The 17,316-nt window shown below is 46.7% G+C and overlaps 1 protein-coding gene and 2 long non-coding RNA genes across 10 annotated transcripts in view; 1 reads left to right on the top strand and 2 right to left on the bottom strand.

The window, feature by feature from the left end:
* Nucleotides 1-7,368, bottom strand: part of TRAF3IP2 (TRAF3 interacting protein 2) — a 42,375-nt gene extending 35,007 nt beyond the window's left edge. Inside the window, exons 1-4 of one of the 5 annotated variants that reach the window (XM_014561537.2) lie at nucleotides 7,216-7,368; nucleotides 6,652-6,851; nucleotides 5,079-5,279; nucleotides 4,266-4,395 (exon numbers count right to left, since the gene is read on the bottom strand). The gene's annotated coding sequence lies outside the window, so the exon portion shown is untranslated. Of the gene's footprint in view, nucleotides 1-3,073; nucleotides 3,420-4,265; nucleotides 4,964-5,078; nucleotides 5,280-6,651; nucleotides 6,852-7,215 lie in introns of those variants that run through there. The other 4 variants (XR_004321899.1, XM_006187399.3, XM_006187401.3 and 1 more) reach the window with 4 other exon arrangements.
* Nucleotides 1-17,316, top strand: part of LOC116665332 — a 19,537-nt gene continuing 2,221 nt past the window's right edge. For 3 of the 4 annotated variants that reach the window (XR_004321901.1, XR_004321902.1, XR_004321903.1), the window contains exons 1-4: nucleotides 1,065-1,579; nucleotides 2,070-2,146; nucleotides 15,337-15,424; nucleotides 17,058-17,238. This is a non-coding gene — a long non-coding RNA (uncharacterized LOC116665332). Of the gene's footprint in view, nucleotides 704-971; nucleotides 1,580-2,069; nucleotides 2,147-15,336; nucleotides 15,425-17,057; nucleotides 17,239-17,316 lie in introns of those variants that run through there. The other variant, XR_004321904.1, reaches the window with a different exon arrangement.
* LOC116665333 overlaps nucleotides 15,580-17,316 on the bottom strand; it is a 22,265-nt gene continuing 20,528 nt past the window's right edge. Inside the window, exon 4 of the long non-coding RNA XR_004321905.1 lies at nucleotides 15,580-16,890. This is a non-coding gene — a long non-coding RNA (uncharacterized LOC116665333). The remainder of the gene's footprint in view (nucleotides 16,891-17,316) is intronic.

A 17,316-nucleotide genomic window follows, 5' to 3' on the forward strand; every position in this document is an offset into this window, starting at 1 on the left:
GCAGGAGTGAGCAGCCTGAGTAATTAATAAACCACATTACCAGCTCCTAAATAATCAAAGCTTGCTCTTACCAACTGCTTGGATTTTTTTAAAGCAATCTTTGGGTCGACAATAGGGTTGAAGAGTTCTAGAGACACGCAGCATGATCGTTTCAGGTGGACATAGTAAATATATAAATTTATAGCTAGGAAGATCCTCAGACTCAATTTGGATCAGATACTTGCAATTACAGATTCTCAAGGTCTTACTTCACTGCCTAGGGAGAAATTTTTAAAATAAGTGTCTAATAGTCCTGGATTTAAAAAAAAATCTTTAAACTCATTAAAGTTCTTGTTTACTGCCCAAATGCATGCAAAATTTCCCAACCTCAGTTTGCTTAGTGGAAGTTGGTTTTGAGTGAAATGTGTGGCTTAGGTTCAAATTCCAGTGAATAAATATTTCCAAGTTTACTTGCAGAATTTCCCAGACACAGAAGTTCTTCCATTTGGTTTGCCAGAGGATTGGAAGCAGTGGTGAGCCCTAGAGACAAGGGAACATTTACTGGCCCTTGTTCATACCCTGCACAGTACAGCTCACAGCAGGCTGAAGGCAGTGCAGCGTGACCTGACCTGATTTGCAGAAGTTCGTTCTGGAAACTCCTCTGAGCTGCTCAACTAGATGATGGACTAACGGGAACGGACTTACTCCACCATGTGGGAAGTCGGTAAAAAAAACATTTAGGGAGCAACCTCAAACCAGCCCCTAGGTTCTTTTGTCTGTTTGTTTTGTTTCAGATAAGGTTTCTGTAAGCTCACATTTGTGATTCTTAATTCATTCCAGACCCCAGAGTGAAGGAGAAGGGGCAGAAAGAAAAAGTCAGGAAAGGAAGAAGAAGGGATAGAAAGGAGGGAAGGAAAATGGAAAAGGAGAGAGGCAAGGAAAGTGGGAAACCTTGAAGGAAAATTTAAAAAATGTGTCCTTTATTGGCATAGGAGGGAGGGTTACTTAAACTGTGATTGTCACATATTGCTGGATCTGAGAAGGGGCACTCAGCAAGAAAGAGGAAGAACAAATACAGACAAAAGGCAAGAGTGTTAAAGGTGAGCTGGCGAGCTGGGAAGAGTCTGGGAAGGCAAATCGGAAGAGAAAGAGAGATCAGAGGTGGGAAGGAGACCTGGGGACCCTGCCGAGGAGAGGAAGAAGGAAAAACACTGGAACCAAGCATGCAGGAACACAGAGAGGCAGGGAAGAGCCAAGCTTCCCTCATGGCTGAGGGAGCTGCGAAGACCCCAGCCAGCCTGGGTCTTCAGGGTGGAAGGACGGCGGTCACGCGGGCGGTGGGGGTGGTGGCTCCCAGCAATCCAAATAGCTGGGTTTCAGCTGCCTTCTCAGGGAACTGTGCCAAGCGGGCACAGCTCTGTGGGTCACGAGGGGGATGAGAGCCCACCTTCCTCCCTCAGCCACTTTAAAACCTTCAGTCTCTGGGAAGCCCTGTGTACACATCTGTGCTCACATACACACGTACACACACACTGACACAGAGGCACAGAACAAATGAGCTGAGCGCTCGGGCATCCATGCACACACGGGCGAGTAGGAGGTATGTCGGGCACTAGGCACAAAGAATGCGAACGTCGGAGGGAGAAGGACAGCCTGGGTTTCTTGAGCTAAAAATATCTTGGTGACAATGCACTAGGAAGAAACAGGAGAGGCCCAGGGTGGGGGTGGAGCGGGGAGAGCTTCTTGATTCTAATCCTCAGATGCTTTCTCACGGAGGGATGGCAGGATTGTTTTGATAAGGAAATGTGATCAAACATTAGGGGTCATTTCGTTGGATCTGAAAGGAATTTAAAGTTTAATGTGCTGCATCTGTGCTCTTTTTTTTTTCCTGCAGCAGTTGCCTGCAATTCATGTGTGTTTTTAAGGGCTAAATCTAAAATTGCCTGTAGCAGAAAAATGATTCAAATTTCCGAGATTTTGATTCTTCAAGACATAGATTTAATTTAGACAAACCACCCGCATAATCGATCTTTCCAAGTGCCTTTCAAAGAATTCCTGCAAATGTAACTGCCTTCTCTTCTTATTTCCAGGAGCATTTGCAAGTCACTAACTCCTTAATCCTGAGAGAAGCAGGCTTACATATGTTCCATCTTTGCACCCTCCAAAGGTGAGCATCCTCGCATTAAGGGTCTTCTCCCTAACACAGTGGTTCACAGCCCAGACTTCACTCCCAGGTAGCTCATCCCCGGCAACGAGCAGGGCAAGGGCATCTATCTCCTGACACTCCATCGTGGAATGTCTGGGTGACCTAGCAATCCCAGGTGAAGAATGACTGTGGGTGGCCTTTCTGGATCAAAGCTAGGCCGGCAGCCAACAACAGTTAGCCTGCCTTCAGATAATGTGCGTGTTATTGGAGAATTGAAATCAGTAACTCATCACAGGTGAAACCTCTTGAAATTCCTATCGTCTCATGCCAGGGTGAGAGAGAGCGCCATTTAAAAACATGACCATCCCAGCACCTTGATATTCCACAGAAACACCTTAGCAATACTGAAAGCCCTGAGTCAGCCCATCGCACTCAGCCAGGGTCTGTTTGAACTGGACTGAGGGAGAGGAATGGCTCAAAAGAAACAACAACTTTTTAAAAAGTAATGGTTTGGAAAAGGTTAAGGATTCTGGATTCTGTGTGTCCGCCATCTATTAATGTGTCATTAATCCTAGTCCTTACCCTTACATGGTATCAGGATGTGCTTTACAGCTTCCTCTCACCTCCCATTAAAGGCCCCACAGACAGTGACGGGTCTAGCCAAGCAGTGGTTTCCAGCTCCAGCTAAGTCAGTAAAACAGCTTTCTGGAGCCAGGCTTGTCTGCCAGCAATCTGGCCTGCCTTGACTCTGTGGATAAGTGCACAGGCCCGTTCTTCCTGGGGAACCCAACTGGGATATAAACTGATTCAAGAAACCCTCTGTTTTCTCCTGTTTAGCTAGAGCCAATAATAATGCCTAAATTCCAGGCAGCCCTCCCACAGAGCCACACGGCTGCCCAACACTGCCCTCCCCGCGCCCCCAGCCTTTCACCCAGACCATTGCTTTACCTTTTGTCTTGACAGCAGATGAGCAAAATGGAAATCGGAGTATTTATGGAAGGAGCTTGAGCTAAGAGCTGTTTGTTATTATACGGAGTGCTAGGTGGTTGAAAGGATTAAGAAGCAAGTCCTTTTCCTCCAGGTACTAACCATCTAGTAGCCAGAGGTAAAATTAATATATTTAAATAATCAGTAAACAAAACACATCTTCTAAAGACCACCCACTATGGCTACCCCTCTGGAATTCCCATCACCTAGCCTTATTTAGTTAGAAGGGAATTTAGACAAAATCTTCTTAGTTCACGGCCCCCACCCACATGTTGGTGATGAAGAAATCCAGGCCTCGTGAAACTAAAGTGAACTGCCTACGTCACAGAATCACAGCAAGGGGTGGAGTGAGAACTTGAAACCAAGTTTCTTGTCCTCTTTTTTTATTATTTATTTGGTCACTCCCTCCACCCTCGTTCATTTAAAAATATCCCCCTATGCTAAGAGACCATGTTGAACTTGAAAGACACAGGAAGCTGATTAGCTTCTAAGATTAAATAATAGCACTTCTCCCCTTCTTTTCCGTGAAGGCTGCCTACCATCTGTGCCAGAAAAAGGTGTGGGTTGTTTGGGAGGGCGGAGGGCGGTGGGAGGAGGGCTGAGAAGGCGGCTCACAGCCAGCACAGAGCAGGGCTGAACTTCCTGGCCCAAGATTGTGGTGTTGCTTTTTTTTCCCTGAGTGAAACAGGGATCAAGAAAACTTGGGAGTTCTCCTTCCATCTCTGCCACTGACGTGTCCCGGGGCCGGAAACCAATTCCTTAATCTTTGCCATCCCCCACTTCCTCCTGGAGAAGTGGGGCTTGTCCTTTTAATCAAAACTTGTGGGGACACTAAGTACGCCAACAAATGGTTCCCAGGCGGCTCGGAAGCACACGGGGGTGAGGGGTGGGGGATGTGTGTCCCCACTCCTCAAAGAGTTAATCTATCGATCCTCCCGGCTGAAATACTAAACCGCCACACTTTCTCCCAACAGAAACGTAACTGTCATTTTCTCAGCCCAAGCTGGTCTCTCTGTACACGAACAAATGAAAGGTGGGAAGATGAAGGTGGAGGAAAGGCAGCACATTTGAGTAAAGAAGAAAACAGTGTTTTGGAAAATGGGTCAGAGGTTAAGAAGTAAGGCTAGGCAAGCACCGACTCTGTACGACTTACCTTAGAGCCACCACGGACAGACAGACCAGGACACGGGGTGGTTACGCTCTCTCCTTCTCTGTCACTCCACCTTGGGTTGCTCCGGCCTCTCTCCACCCTCTCCAGGCCCAGGTAAGGCGTGGAACAGGCTCTGAAGCAGGAAGTGGAAGTTGTATGCAAATTTCTACCGAGGCTAGGAAGCCTCGGCTCAAAAATCTCCCTGTGGGCAGTGAATCAACAGCCGCTGAGAAGTCACTTTATTTCTTAAAACAGAAACCTCCTTCATTCACTAGGAAAGGCCACTGGCCAATTAGGCTGCATTTTTTTTTTTCACCACCCAGCTAAGTAACTGTTAAGGAATGTCCCCACTGCCCTAGACCTCAGCCTGATCATAGCAGCCTGGCCTGAGAAGGTGCCGGGAGGGGACTGAACTTGGGTGTTAAGATCGGTTATTCATTAGCAGCTCCAGAGGAGGAAACTGGGAATATGAAGCAAGAACTTCTTACTGTCTTTAACTGCTTAAAGCAACAGCATTTGCTGCCATCACAAAGGGAGGACTCACTGCCTATCCCCTAAGAGTGTGTGGGTGTGCGCGTGCACTCTGCCCCATCCACAGGCATAAGAAAGTGACTACTTTTAACAAAACTCACACACACAGTTCTCCTCTGGCTGCATTTCCTTGCCTTTCCTTCTCCTTGTTTAATCAGTGCCTAGAGAACCTGTTGCCAAAGGAGACTCTGGAAAGAGAATGACCAGGACAGCAGACTACAATGGGAGCTGTGGTGGCCAGAGCTCTGGAGTCAAAGGGACCCGGGTGTGAACTTAGTTACCCACCGGCTAGCTGGGTGCCCAGCTGGGTGATGGGCAGGTACACTGGTTCCTGGTGCTGGCTTTGCCTGCCTGTTGAGTCCTGAGGTTCAGCCCATTAGGCTGGCCATCTCTCCACCCTTGTGCAGCAGACAGGCTCCAGAGCATCCCTCTCCAGAAGGCTAGCTTCTGTTCAAGTGATTCATATGGAGCAGGTTTCTCTTTATTCTGCCAGCAGAGGGAATGCAGCTTGTTTTTAAAACAGTGTGTATGAGTTGTGTACATTTTGGTATATATATATATATATATATATATCCTGACAATGGAATATTATACAGCTGTTAAAAATCATAAATATTTATGTATGTATGTATTTATTTCTACATATTAACATGGAAAAGTGGCTCTGAGGTATTACTTATTGAGAAACATGATCTTATTTTTGGCAATAGATAGGACAGATAAATACACAATGTACATGTATAGATTTATGTTCATTCATCACTGGTCCTAACACCTAACAAACTGCCCAGAACACAGTAGGCAAGTACCATATATCTGCCAAATGACCCCAAATGCAGAGATGTCTGGAAGAATGCATACCAAACCGTTAAGTGGTGGTCACCTCCAGGGAACGGGATTGAGGGGAGTGGGTGAGCATGGAGGGCTTTATCCCATTTACACATATGGGTTGTTGGATTCCTTTCCCACAACAAGGATGTAGTACTTTATTTGTTGTAGAGAAACAAGATTTAAAAATTGGACTTACTACCTTGTCCTTGAGCTTTCTGCCTCAAAATGATTATTATTATAATCATCTTTTTTAGTTTAGGGGGAAATAGCATTTTCCTTGTGGAGCAGTTGGCACCAGGATACTTGAAAAAGCTGTCAGAACTAGGAAAAGAGAAGAGGAATGACAAGGGGAGGGAATGAGAGGGAGAGCAAAGAAAGGGCGGACTGAAAATATTTTTCATTTCTCGTCGATGCCCTTAAATGGATGGGGAGAAGCCTGGAAGACACTTCGCTCAAGTACTGCCTTTGGAATACAACCCATCAGGAAGAACAAGAAGAACTTTTTTTTCCATTTCTCCCACCAGCTGTTTCCCCAGATGTGGGCCTAAGAGCCCTGTAGAGAGAGACCAAGGGCAGCAGTGCTCCCTTTTGTGGCTGGTGGCTGGTAGCTGGGCCTCCTTCCTGTCTCCACTTAACCTCAGCAGAAAGGCAGTACTTGGGGGAATGAGTTAATGGTTCCTACCTGGGAGCCCGTGCTGGGGCCCCCACCGACAAGTGGCTGGAGGATGTAAACTGTTTGGAGAGGGAGATCTGAACACGAGAAACTTCTGTCTGAACGTGCTTGAGGCAGTTACAGTGAAATTTGGAAGACAGGGAAGTGTCAGGGAGCTTTCCTTTCTCAGGAAAATGAACACCTCCGGCCTCCAGGAGTCTCCATTGGTGTTTTCAGGTTAATACACACACCCTTTTAGCTGCCATCACAGGAGAGGAATTCTTCACGGAGGACCTACCATCTACTACTTGTTAGCTCATGTAATCCTCCAAACAGGCCTGTGAGATGCGTTTGCTACTATCATTCCTATTTTACCTTTGAAGAATCTGAAGCTCAGAGACATGGAGTAACTTCTCCAAGGTCACACAGCTAGTCCGCGGAGAAGGATTCCAAACTGTCTTGCTGTTAGGTGGATGTTACTTCCCCTTTCTTGGTTGCCCTGCTGGAGTCTGTCCTTCCTATATGCTTGGGTGGAGCACAGGTAATTTGCTTTCTTTGCGCAACTCTTGACAATGCTTAAGAGAGAGAGAGAAAAAACAAAGGTGTAGGCAATAAAAGTGTGTGGCTGGGACTGTGCCAGTGACTGTGCTGCTGTGTTTATTTGGTGATGGCAGCTGTGTGCATAAGAGGTACAGTAGTCAAGATGTGGGCCAGTCCTCTCCCTCCAGTTAAAAAAGTCTAGGAGGGGAGGATTGGTGTTTGCCAGGTTCCAGAGTTGCTCAGTATTCTTGCAAAAGGCATAATTAGATAAAGGTCAGCTCTCCCCGCCTTTGTAAACAAAACCAAAGCAAACCATTTGGAGCTAATGCTCAGAACCCTCCATTCTACAGCATTAATCTATGACAAGAAAGGGAAAAAGAAAAAGGAAAAGATTCATACCTTGGACCAACCTTGGTTTTCCATTTTTAAATGCTGTGATTTCATGTGCTGAGAGGGCAGAGTGAAACCAGGACACACCACGAGGAAGAGAAGAACACTCCAGCCCGGCATTTCCCTGAGAATGGTCCTCATTCAAAGGGCCCCCAGTGTTGGCTAACTCTCCCCTCAGCTCTGTTCTGGCGTCACTGCTGGCACAGAGGCAGGGAGAGAGGAAACGTGTAGGCTAGTCCTGCCCTTCCGGGCTACTCCAGCCCCAGAACCTTTAGCGAGCACTTGCCTGATTCCAGACGGGGGCTAGGTGCCAGACATGCAAACTGAAAGATTCTCAACATGTTTTTGTGTCTCTTTCAGAAGCAAAAAATGTGGAGATGCAGACAGTTCCGAACCAAGTAGGCACTAGACAAAACTGTAGTCACTAGTTGCTATTTCTCCGCTGCTTTGGTGGGCTGCTTCTAGTCCAGAGGGGCTGCCAGACCCAGGCAGAAGCCAGAACCCATCCCGGCCCTCCTCCCCACCCCCACTGAGTGCCTGGACCCAGTCCCTTGCCCCTCTGGTCCAGGTGGCCCTTCCTTCTCGGTAAGGTCCCCTCTGGAACTGTGCCCTGTTCCATCAGCTGATTCAGTCAGGACCTCACACATCTAGCAAAGAGGTCCTGGTAACAGAGACTCCCACAAGGAAAGGATTACCTCTCAATCTTTTTCTTTTCAAGAGGTTCCTTGAGAACCCATACAGGTTTATTCATCTCCTCCCCCTACAAAGAAAAGTGTGTTGGGAACAGCAGCTTTTGTCAAGCTACCAAAGCTTGTCATTCCATTTCCCCAGGACAGTGGATGCCAGTTCACTTTATATTTGCATACTTAAAGAGGAACACTTTAAAGCTCTGGAAAAGCCAAAGATTTTTTGCTCCAAGGCAAGGTGACTTGCTTCCTGGTCAGCTGGACCCAAAGTTGTCAGCAGCATCTCCTGCTAAAAAGTGATTAGATCCTCATGACCTAGGCTCCCCGTAACCACCACCACAATAGTAACGGTGGACCTCAGAGAGTGCTTATTAAGTGCCAGCGGTGTTCTAAGAACTTTGCGTGCATTTATTTATTCACTTAATGTTCATAGTACCCCTATGAGGTAGGCACTAGAAGATTCTAGAAGATTAGCTACCATTTGTTGAGTATCTACCATGTGCCAAGTGATTTTCATCATCTGTGGAGAAATTTATTTACCAGAATTCCAGATAGCTGCTTTCCAAGAGAGACAAGTGGATACAGACCAAATTCTGCTTCCTATGGAGGCCAAACAGAGCAGGGCAAGTCAGATAAGAGAGGAGTGCTTGGAAAGGGATGGTGAGGAATTCGCAGGAGCCGCGCAGAGAGGTGGAGGAGACACAGTGTGGTAGCGAAGGCCTTTGTGGAGCAGCGCGACAGAGAGAGCACAGGAGGGACCCTATGCCCTTCAAGGACGTCTGTGATAAATAACCCTGCCTTATTCTCCAAATCTTCTCTAGTTGGATGTACTTGACTGTATGACTTTTGGACGTGCCCATGGGCAGCTTTATTCAGGTTATATTTAAAAATTAGGATGGTTACTATTAAAAAAAGAATATAAGTGTCAGGGGAATGTAGAGAAACTGGAACCTGTGTGCAGTGGCTGGGACTATAACATGGTGCAGGCTCTGTGGGAAACAGGATAGCGATTCCTCAAAAAATTAAAAATAGAATTACCATGTGATCCAACAATGCCACTTCTGGGTCAATACCCAGAATTGAGAGTCTCAAAGAAACTCTCAAGAAAAGAGAGCAGGCTCTTAAAGAGAAACATGTACACCTTGTTCATAGCCGCATTATACACAATAGCCAAAGTGGAAGCAATGGCTGAAGGGATAAACGAAATGTGGTCTATACATACAATGGAATATTAATCAGCCTTTAAAAAGGAAGGGAATTCTGGCATGTACTGTAACATGGACAAACCTGGAGGACATTATGCTAAATGAAATAAGCCAGGCATAAAAGGACAAATACTGCATGATTCCACTTATATGAGGTACCTAAAGCAGTGAAATTCATAGAGACAGAAATTAGAAGAGTGGTTATCAAGGGCTGGGAAGAGGGAGAAATGTGAAGTTATTGTTTAACGGGTGCAGAGTTTCAGTTTTGCAAGAGTTCCGGAAATAGTGATGGTTACACAACCATGTGAATGTACTTAATGCCACTAAGCTGTACGATTAAAAATGGTTAAGATGGTCAATTTTATGTTACGTTATTTCAGCACAATCAAAATAACAATCCCCAAAGCAGGTCTGCATGGTGGGTAGGTTTTATTTCCCTCATTTTACAGGTAAGGGAGTTAAGGTGCACAGAGGTGAGGTAGCTTTTCAGGGCTGCACAGCTGGGTTTCAAACCCGAGCTGACTCCCTAAGACGGCCACGCCTCTCCCCTGCGTCGTGCTGCCCAGGACCCACTGAAGGTGCTGAAGCCACACAGATCCATCTCCTTTCTGTGCCCTTTACCCTCTCGAGACTGCCTTTCCTCCAACGCCACTTTTTCTAGTATCCTTATTCCTTCTTCTGTCTTTCCTTCATCAAAAGAGGCTCTCAGGAAAAAACCTGATCACTCATTTATACCTCAGTTACATGGTGAGAATTTAAATCATTGTGCTACCTCTCTAAGGGGTGCTTGCATTTTAAGCCTCAACACTCAGTATGAAATGAAAGCCTTTGTTCCATATTAAGGGAATTTCAGGCATCAGGGAGCAAGGAAGAAGGAACTGGAGGGTGGTGCTGGCAGGGAGGACAATTGGAACCCAGAAAAATGCATTAAATGGTGAAAACTTTTGACACAAAGTTAGAAGGGAGATTAGTTTATGGACAGAATGATCTTTCAAGGATCCATGAAGATGCAAGTTGTGGATGCCCCGGAGAGAGGTGGACAATTATTGTTAAGCCTTTCCCATTGAGCAAACTCGGCTGCCTGACTTCACAACCCCAAACTCTTGCTTGTCATCAGAACTGGGCAAGTCTTAGAACTTAGAGGGTTGATTTCCTCAGGGTATCATTTCCCTGGCAGTGCTCGATGCCTCTTCTCTTCCTGTCTCCTCGTGAAATTCCAGTCTAAAGCAGCTGGGTGCGGCAGCCGGAGACCTCTGCCCAAAGAATGTGAGCGGTCATTCCTTCAGGGTCAAGACGCACTTCCTGCCCTCCTGACAGAGCGTGTGGTACAGAACCTAAGGTGACTTTTACGTGGACCTGAGTGCCTGTCTTCCCGGCACTCTCAACCTAAGACTGAGCATTCCAGGGGAGTAGAAAAGACGTTACACCAAGACATTAGCCATTACATCTGGGTTAAGAGCCTGGGCTGCAAGTCTGGCTGCTGGACTAGTCCTTTGTCCACCTTCTGCCAGCTATGTGACCTTAGGTATGAAACCATACCTCAGTTTCTTAACCTGGGTCATTGAAGTTGTACAGTATCTTTTACATTGATGATGGAGGCTCCAAATGCACTGATTCTGGCTGCTGCCTTTGTGTAAAGAAAACATCTCCTTTCCTCTGGGGGCATGACGCCCCTCCCCCAGCACAGAGCTTGGTGGGTGCGGACTAGGGTGGATTTTGCCTTCTCAGCCAGGCACCAACCGCATAACTACACAGCAGCCCTGTGAGATTGTTATGAAGACTAGATAAAATGACCTATGTGCAGTGTCTGGCATTGTGCTTAATAAATTTTAGCTACTATTATAATAATAAATAGTAAATAAATGCGTGACTCAATTAGTATACCAAGAATCAGTTATCAGTCGATACTGTAAGGGAAAAAAAGCTCAACAGAATAGTAGATAACATTAAAAAATTGCTGTGTAGCAGTAAGACATCCTTATGCTAACAGTTGAATAAGGGTGGACTTGTATGTTAGAGAATTCACTGCAAATCAGAGAATCCAACCACATGTGAGGATCCAGTTGAGCAAAAACCAAGGGTCAAACCACATACCTGCTGGGGGCTTTTGACTGCTCTGCTCGGCACTCCATTCTGGGGACGGACTGACCACCTCACGTCTCAGACCACTGGAAAGCTTAGGTACAGGCAGACTTGTCCTCGCTCTCTCAGTTTGCTGCCTTGATGTCCACACCTTCCTGGCAGGAGAAAAATTATGTATTATTTTAATTTAAAAGATCTTCCCTTTCAGCTTTGCCTGGTTGGTAGATTGCATACAGAAGTAAGCGTACACAGGGACAGCGGTGCTATCTGTAAGAAAGATGTTCTGAGAATTGCATCATAAAAATAGTAGGCCAATAAATTTTACTGTGTGTACGTGTGCCAGAGATTTTACTTTTAGATTATACCCCCAAACCCCCAAGACCCCACAACATTTTTTTCTATAGCTATTCTATCTCTTCTCATGAACTCCCATTCTACTCAACAGTGGGGGAAGAAAACATACGCTTGCCACTGAGAGTCATTCAGTCTTTCAGTTCGGTCTCTGGTAATTATTGACTCTTGCATTTCTCCCTCTTTATCTTCAAGAGAGAGTCTAGATGTAGAGGAGAGCCTGTGGGTCTTCGCGTCAGTGAGGGCAGAGCCTCGGGTCCACTTGGGGCTTTTCTGTTCTTTGTAGAAAGCCTTTGTCCCACTGGGCACCTTGCTTTTATCTGAAGATGGTGACAATGCGTGACCAGCAAGACCCTCTTAAGTGCTCACGTTGGCTCTCCTGGAAGAACAAGCTGACATGTTTTTCACCTTCTCTGGGAGACTCTCAAGGGCCTGGACTGAGCCTGGTGTAGCTCAGCGCAGTCTAGGTTGTTGGTGTCTGTAGCAGAGGCTGGGAGTGGGCCCCAGGATCCACTCTCTTCTTCTGTCATAGTAATAGAATCTTTCATTGGGCAAATGGCTCCCCAGATAAAGACTTCGTTACCCAGCCTTCCTGTAGTTAGGGAGGGCCATGAGGACTAAATTCTGATCAAAGAGATATGAGAAGTGTCAGGCCCTTCGAGCAAAGGGGCATGCCTTCCCCTTCTCATTGGCTAGACCGTGGATTTAGTAATGGGCGTGAGCTGTTGAGGACCTGAGGTTGACAGCAACACCCCAAGGATGGGGAAGAAACAAGGGGAAAGAAGTCTGGGTCCCTGATAACACCAGAAACTATATCCTAGGTATGTAATATTATACAGGATTCTATTTGAATTTGATTTGTCTTATGAGGCTATTCCCACCAAAAGCGCATCTCAACCCCTTTCTCCCCAAGTGCTTTAGGTAGAAGAGATATTTTCCTTGAAGATTATCAGTCATCTTGAGAAGACCTCACCCACAGAAAGGATTTGAGGACTAAGGCGGCCGTGGGCCAGAGTGGGATAATAAGCCCTTTGCCTCTCAGGGCCTCCTGGGTAGGGCCAGGACCCAGGAGAGAGGGTGTGTCCTCTGAGGAGGGTAAGCTAGTCTAAGGGAGGGAGTTGCTGGCTAGGACTCCCTGAAGATGGGCTAGTTCTGAGTTGGAAACATACCAGCAAAGAGGAGCCTGCTCCCGACTGTCACTGAGGCTGACAAGGAAGCTGAAGCCATGAGACCAGGTCAACCCACAGGACAGCTGCTCTCTCCCTCATACACACACACACACACACACGCATACGCAATACACACACATGCATGTGCAGACACGCATACACATATGCATAACACATACACACATGTACATACACAATACACACATGCACGTGCACACACACATGCACACATGGTGGAAATGTCAGCATTCCGGGGAGCTCTTAGGTCCTTTGAGAGGCTTGATTTCCAGCAAGTGGTGGGGTTCAAGCCCTCGCAAACTGATTATTTTAAAGGAAGCGTTACTTGACGTTTGGGTGAGAGGCAGAAGGCTGGTGCTAACAAGATGGGAAGGAGGTGAGGCTTGTCTTTGACCCCCTTTCATGAGTCATTTCCCTTCATCCGTTCTGAGTACCCCTCTTTCAGGGTACCATATTCCCCTGAGACTCCTCTCCCAGAGGGGCTGCTGCCTGTTCAGTCTCACTGGCTCCCCCTCCAGGCCTCCTGCATGACTGCCACCTGGCCCTTTGCCCTTCTTGACCCTATCCTGGCCCAGATCTGGCCAACTCCCTGCCTTCTGAGGGCACGCTGGCTCCTCTGACACACTCTTGGGGCTGATGAGATAGACACAGAGCAGGAAATGGAAATTTAAGCCACTCCCCAAGGCCTCAAGGCTAGTATGTGGTGGAGCTGGAAATTTAACCCATGCAGTCCAACTCCAAGCTCTGGGCTCTTTGCCCTAAGTCCTCCAGACTTTAGAAATCATCCTTCCTTTAACAAATAAATAAAATGACTTATGTCCATCTCCCACATCCTGTGGGAAGTCCAGTACCTCCCCAGCATTTCCAAGAGTTCCTGCGTGGTGGAGATTGAGTTACACCCTCCTGGTTATACCCACTTAAATTTTTGATCCTCTTGCCTCCAGCATGTGCTGACCCCTGCTCCCATTCCCTCACCCAATACAAGAGCAGTGTCTCTCTCTCGATTCCCCAAAGCAAACCTAAGCCAAAACCAGCATGTTAAGCGTGTTCTTAGGGAATGGGGATGCTTGGTGATAACAGAGGCTCAATGTACCACCACGGAGCTCAGGAAAGGGCTGCAACTCAAAATAGGGCATGACTGCTCTGCACACCCACTCCTACATTTACAGGGAAGGGGCGAAAGGACACGGGAAGCCCCGACTCTCACCCTCTCTGCCTCACCCTTCCTAATACCAGCTGCATCCTGCCCGCAAGAGCCTCGTCTATGAACACTCTGGCTCATGTCTACTCCGTTTAGGAATAGGCCTGCATAGGATCAGGGAATTCCAAGGTTCTGGAAGAGGGGGAGAGACTCAATGTGGACACACCCCACTGGCCCCGTGCAGTGGTGACCCGTCAGCACAGGCTCTTGAGAGCCAAATCATTGCCTCCTAACTCCACTTTCTATGGTATCACCCTGGTAGTTTGAAGTCTGCTACGGTATGGGGGGGATATTTACACAGTGGAAACTCAGAAACACTTCAGTCTCTCAAATCAATTTTTTTTTCCCCTAGAGCCTGTTTATTAGCGTACCACTCGCCCATGGATGCCCAAGCTCAGGGACACAGCCAGAGAAAGCCCAGAATGGAGCCCTCTAAGGCAGCAGTTCTCAGACTTTGCTACATATTAGAATCACCTGAGAGTTCTGGTGATGGGCTGTATTTTTTAAAAGTTTCTTAGGTAGTTCCAGTGCACAGCCAAAGTTGGAGACCAATGCTCTAAAACATCCCTTATGAAAATTTGATGGACATATAAATAAATTGTCTGGGGATCTTTGAAATGACAGATTCTGGTTCAGTAAGTCTGGGGCAGGGCCTGGAATTCTGCATTTCCAATAAGCTCTCCGGTGCTACTGATGCTGCTGTTCTGTGGACTACAATTTAATTAGCAAGAGTCTAACGCACAGGGCCCTAGGGAGGTACTGTTATTCTGAGGACCTTCAGTTTTGCCTGTCATGGAGAGGTTTTCATCAGAGTTACTTTTCTCCTTAAGTCCTGACTTTAGTCATTTTGGGGGAGCTTATTCTGATCCCTTTTACCCTATTCTGGGTAATGAGGGGAATCCTCTAATTCCTGCCACCTCATTATGCAGATTACTTCACTTCTAGATGATGCCAGGAGGCTCACCTTTCGTAACCAAACAGGTATTTTCCTACACAATCAAGCCATTTTTCTTTCTTTTTTTTCAAGCCATTTTTCTTCTGCTTCCTACCCCGCCTCCTACTCATCCTCCATCTCTAGAATTCAGACTTGTACCTACAGTGATTTTTTGGTATCATTTGTTTTCCTTTCCTATTATATCGGGAAAGACTGAGACTTAGTGATAAGGGCCTGATGCAGGTGTGGATGACCTGCACGAAGCAGATGATGGCGGAGGAGAACAAGGCAGGGCATGCAGAAGAGGAGCCAGACCGAGGAGCCCAGAGGGTGATCCATTAGTCATACCGGCTCTTATCCCCAGACCTTCAGCTAAAAGGAAACACAGGACTTGTCTCAGAACTGAAATGGTAGTGCATCTTTCATAGGTTAACCACAAAACCTGGTGTATCCATAAAACACAGTATTATCCAACCTCAAACAGGAATGAAGTATGGATACGCGTTACAGCACAGACGAACCTTGGAAACATGGGAAGTGAAATAAGCCAGATGCAAAAGAACAAATATCACGTGAGTCCACTTATATGAGATGCCAGGTGTAGTCAAATTCATAGAGGTAGAAAGTAGAGTAGAGGTTACTAGGGGCTGGGAGAGGGGAGAATGAGGAACTATTGTTTAATGGGTGCAGAGTTTCTGTTTGGGATGGTGAAAAAAATTCTGGAAATTGGTAGTGGTGATGGTTGCGGAGTATTGTGAATGCACTTAATGTCACTGAACTGGAAATGGCTAAAACAGTAAATTTTATGTATATTTTACTACCAAGAAAAAAAAAAAAACCAAACAAATTAGGAGTCTTGGCTCTTGCATCTTCCATAGCCTCAGGCCAGGCCTTTCTCATACAAGTCCCTGAAGGGCCCCAGAGGGGACAGATGAGGCCCAAGGGCGGGGTGAGCTGGCAATCCAGACAGCTGTGCCTGGAAGCAGGAGGGGTAGTTTTGCAGATTCTGCTTCTTCTTGGGACTCAGCACCACCATTTGGCTCACGGGTAAGCCTTCCTTTGAAAGATCCCAAATGTTTTGCTGTTTTCAGTTTTCACCTGTCTTTTGATTGGGATGAAGCCAGCTCCCTCCCTGGGATTAATATTCACAACAAGCAGCGAGCGATTAATTTACCCAGTTGAAATTTACTGTGCATTCGCCTTCACTCCAAGCCAGCTTCTGCTGGGTGTTTCTTTTTCATCGTTGATGCATTGCACATGACAGCCCCTCAGCATCGGAATTTAAAGCACACCGTCGCGCAGAATTCCTGCCGCCCCCCTGCCTCTTGCCGACCCCCTGAAATCCACCGAGCTCTGAGTTCCACACCATGTCTCAGAGAAGGGAATTCTTGACTTCTGGCCTCTGGGAACATTTGTGAGTCTTGAGACAGTTAAAGATTGGGATCTCATGCCTGGCCCAGGGAGCTGGTGACTCATTTCATTTCAGGGGGCTTCTGTCAATAAATTCTGACTAACTTACAGGCCCATCCTCCCCTCCCACCAGCTGTCACAAAACCCAACCAGACGTTCAGGAAACTGTCTCTGCCGGGTCCATCCTCACCCAGGGTCACATATGGGCCACCGGGCACAGTGTAGCTTCTCGGGCCTAACCCCTCTCCTCCCACATCACCCCACTGGCCACCCTGCAGCCTGACTGTCTAGGGAGGACTCTACTGCGGGTGCCTAACAAGGCAGAACAAAGGGAACAAAGGCCCGCTTGCTTGTGGAGTTCCATTTGGAGTGCGCGACAATTTCAGAGCACAAATGGAAAAAAAAAAAAAAAAAAAGAAGGTTTGAAATCTCTATAGCTGGCTTTTATCAAACCAGAACTTGTAGCTCTCAGCTGACAATCAGCCAGCAGCTAAAACCCACGAGGGACGGTTCTTCCACGCAGCTTCTGGCTGGTTATGAGCTACCAGCAGCCTCCTGACCCTTTTTCCAGGGAAGTAACAGCTGGCAGCTGACAAAGGCGCTGGCAGAGTGGGCAACTTTCTCTTCTCTGGAAACAGAAATAAGATTGGCAGGAAACAAGGCATTTAAAATATGACAATTATAAGCATTTTTTCACTTGCCTTTCTTTATGATGCTTTTGGATTCTGGCTCTGATTGCTAAAATGTATTATGTGCTAAGGAGTTTTGATGGCTTTTTTTTTTTTTTTTTTGCAGAGTAGATGTCCCAGCTCTTTCCCTGTCACTAACACCAACCTAGACAAAGGTGCATTCCACCAGTGCTATCTATTTAGCTGTCGTTAAAACAACTGTCAGTAAACAAAGATAGTAGACTTATGGCCATGCGTGTAAAGGAGCTTAAATGTGGTGCTCCCGACTGATGAAAACACAGCTTCAGGTATTTGGGATCAACAGATACACATTACTATATATAAAATAAACAACAAGGACCTACTGTATAGCACAGGGAACTGTA

This window comes from Camelus ferus, chromosome 8 (assembly GCF_009834535.1).
Source record: "Camelus ferus isolate YT-003-E chromosome 8, BCGSAC_Cfer_1.0, whole genome shotgun sequence".
Lineage (NCBI taxonomy): Eukaryota > Metazoa > Chordata > Mammalia > Artiodactyla > Camelidae > Camelus > Camelus ferus.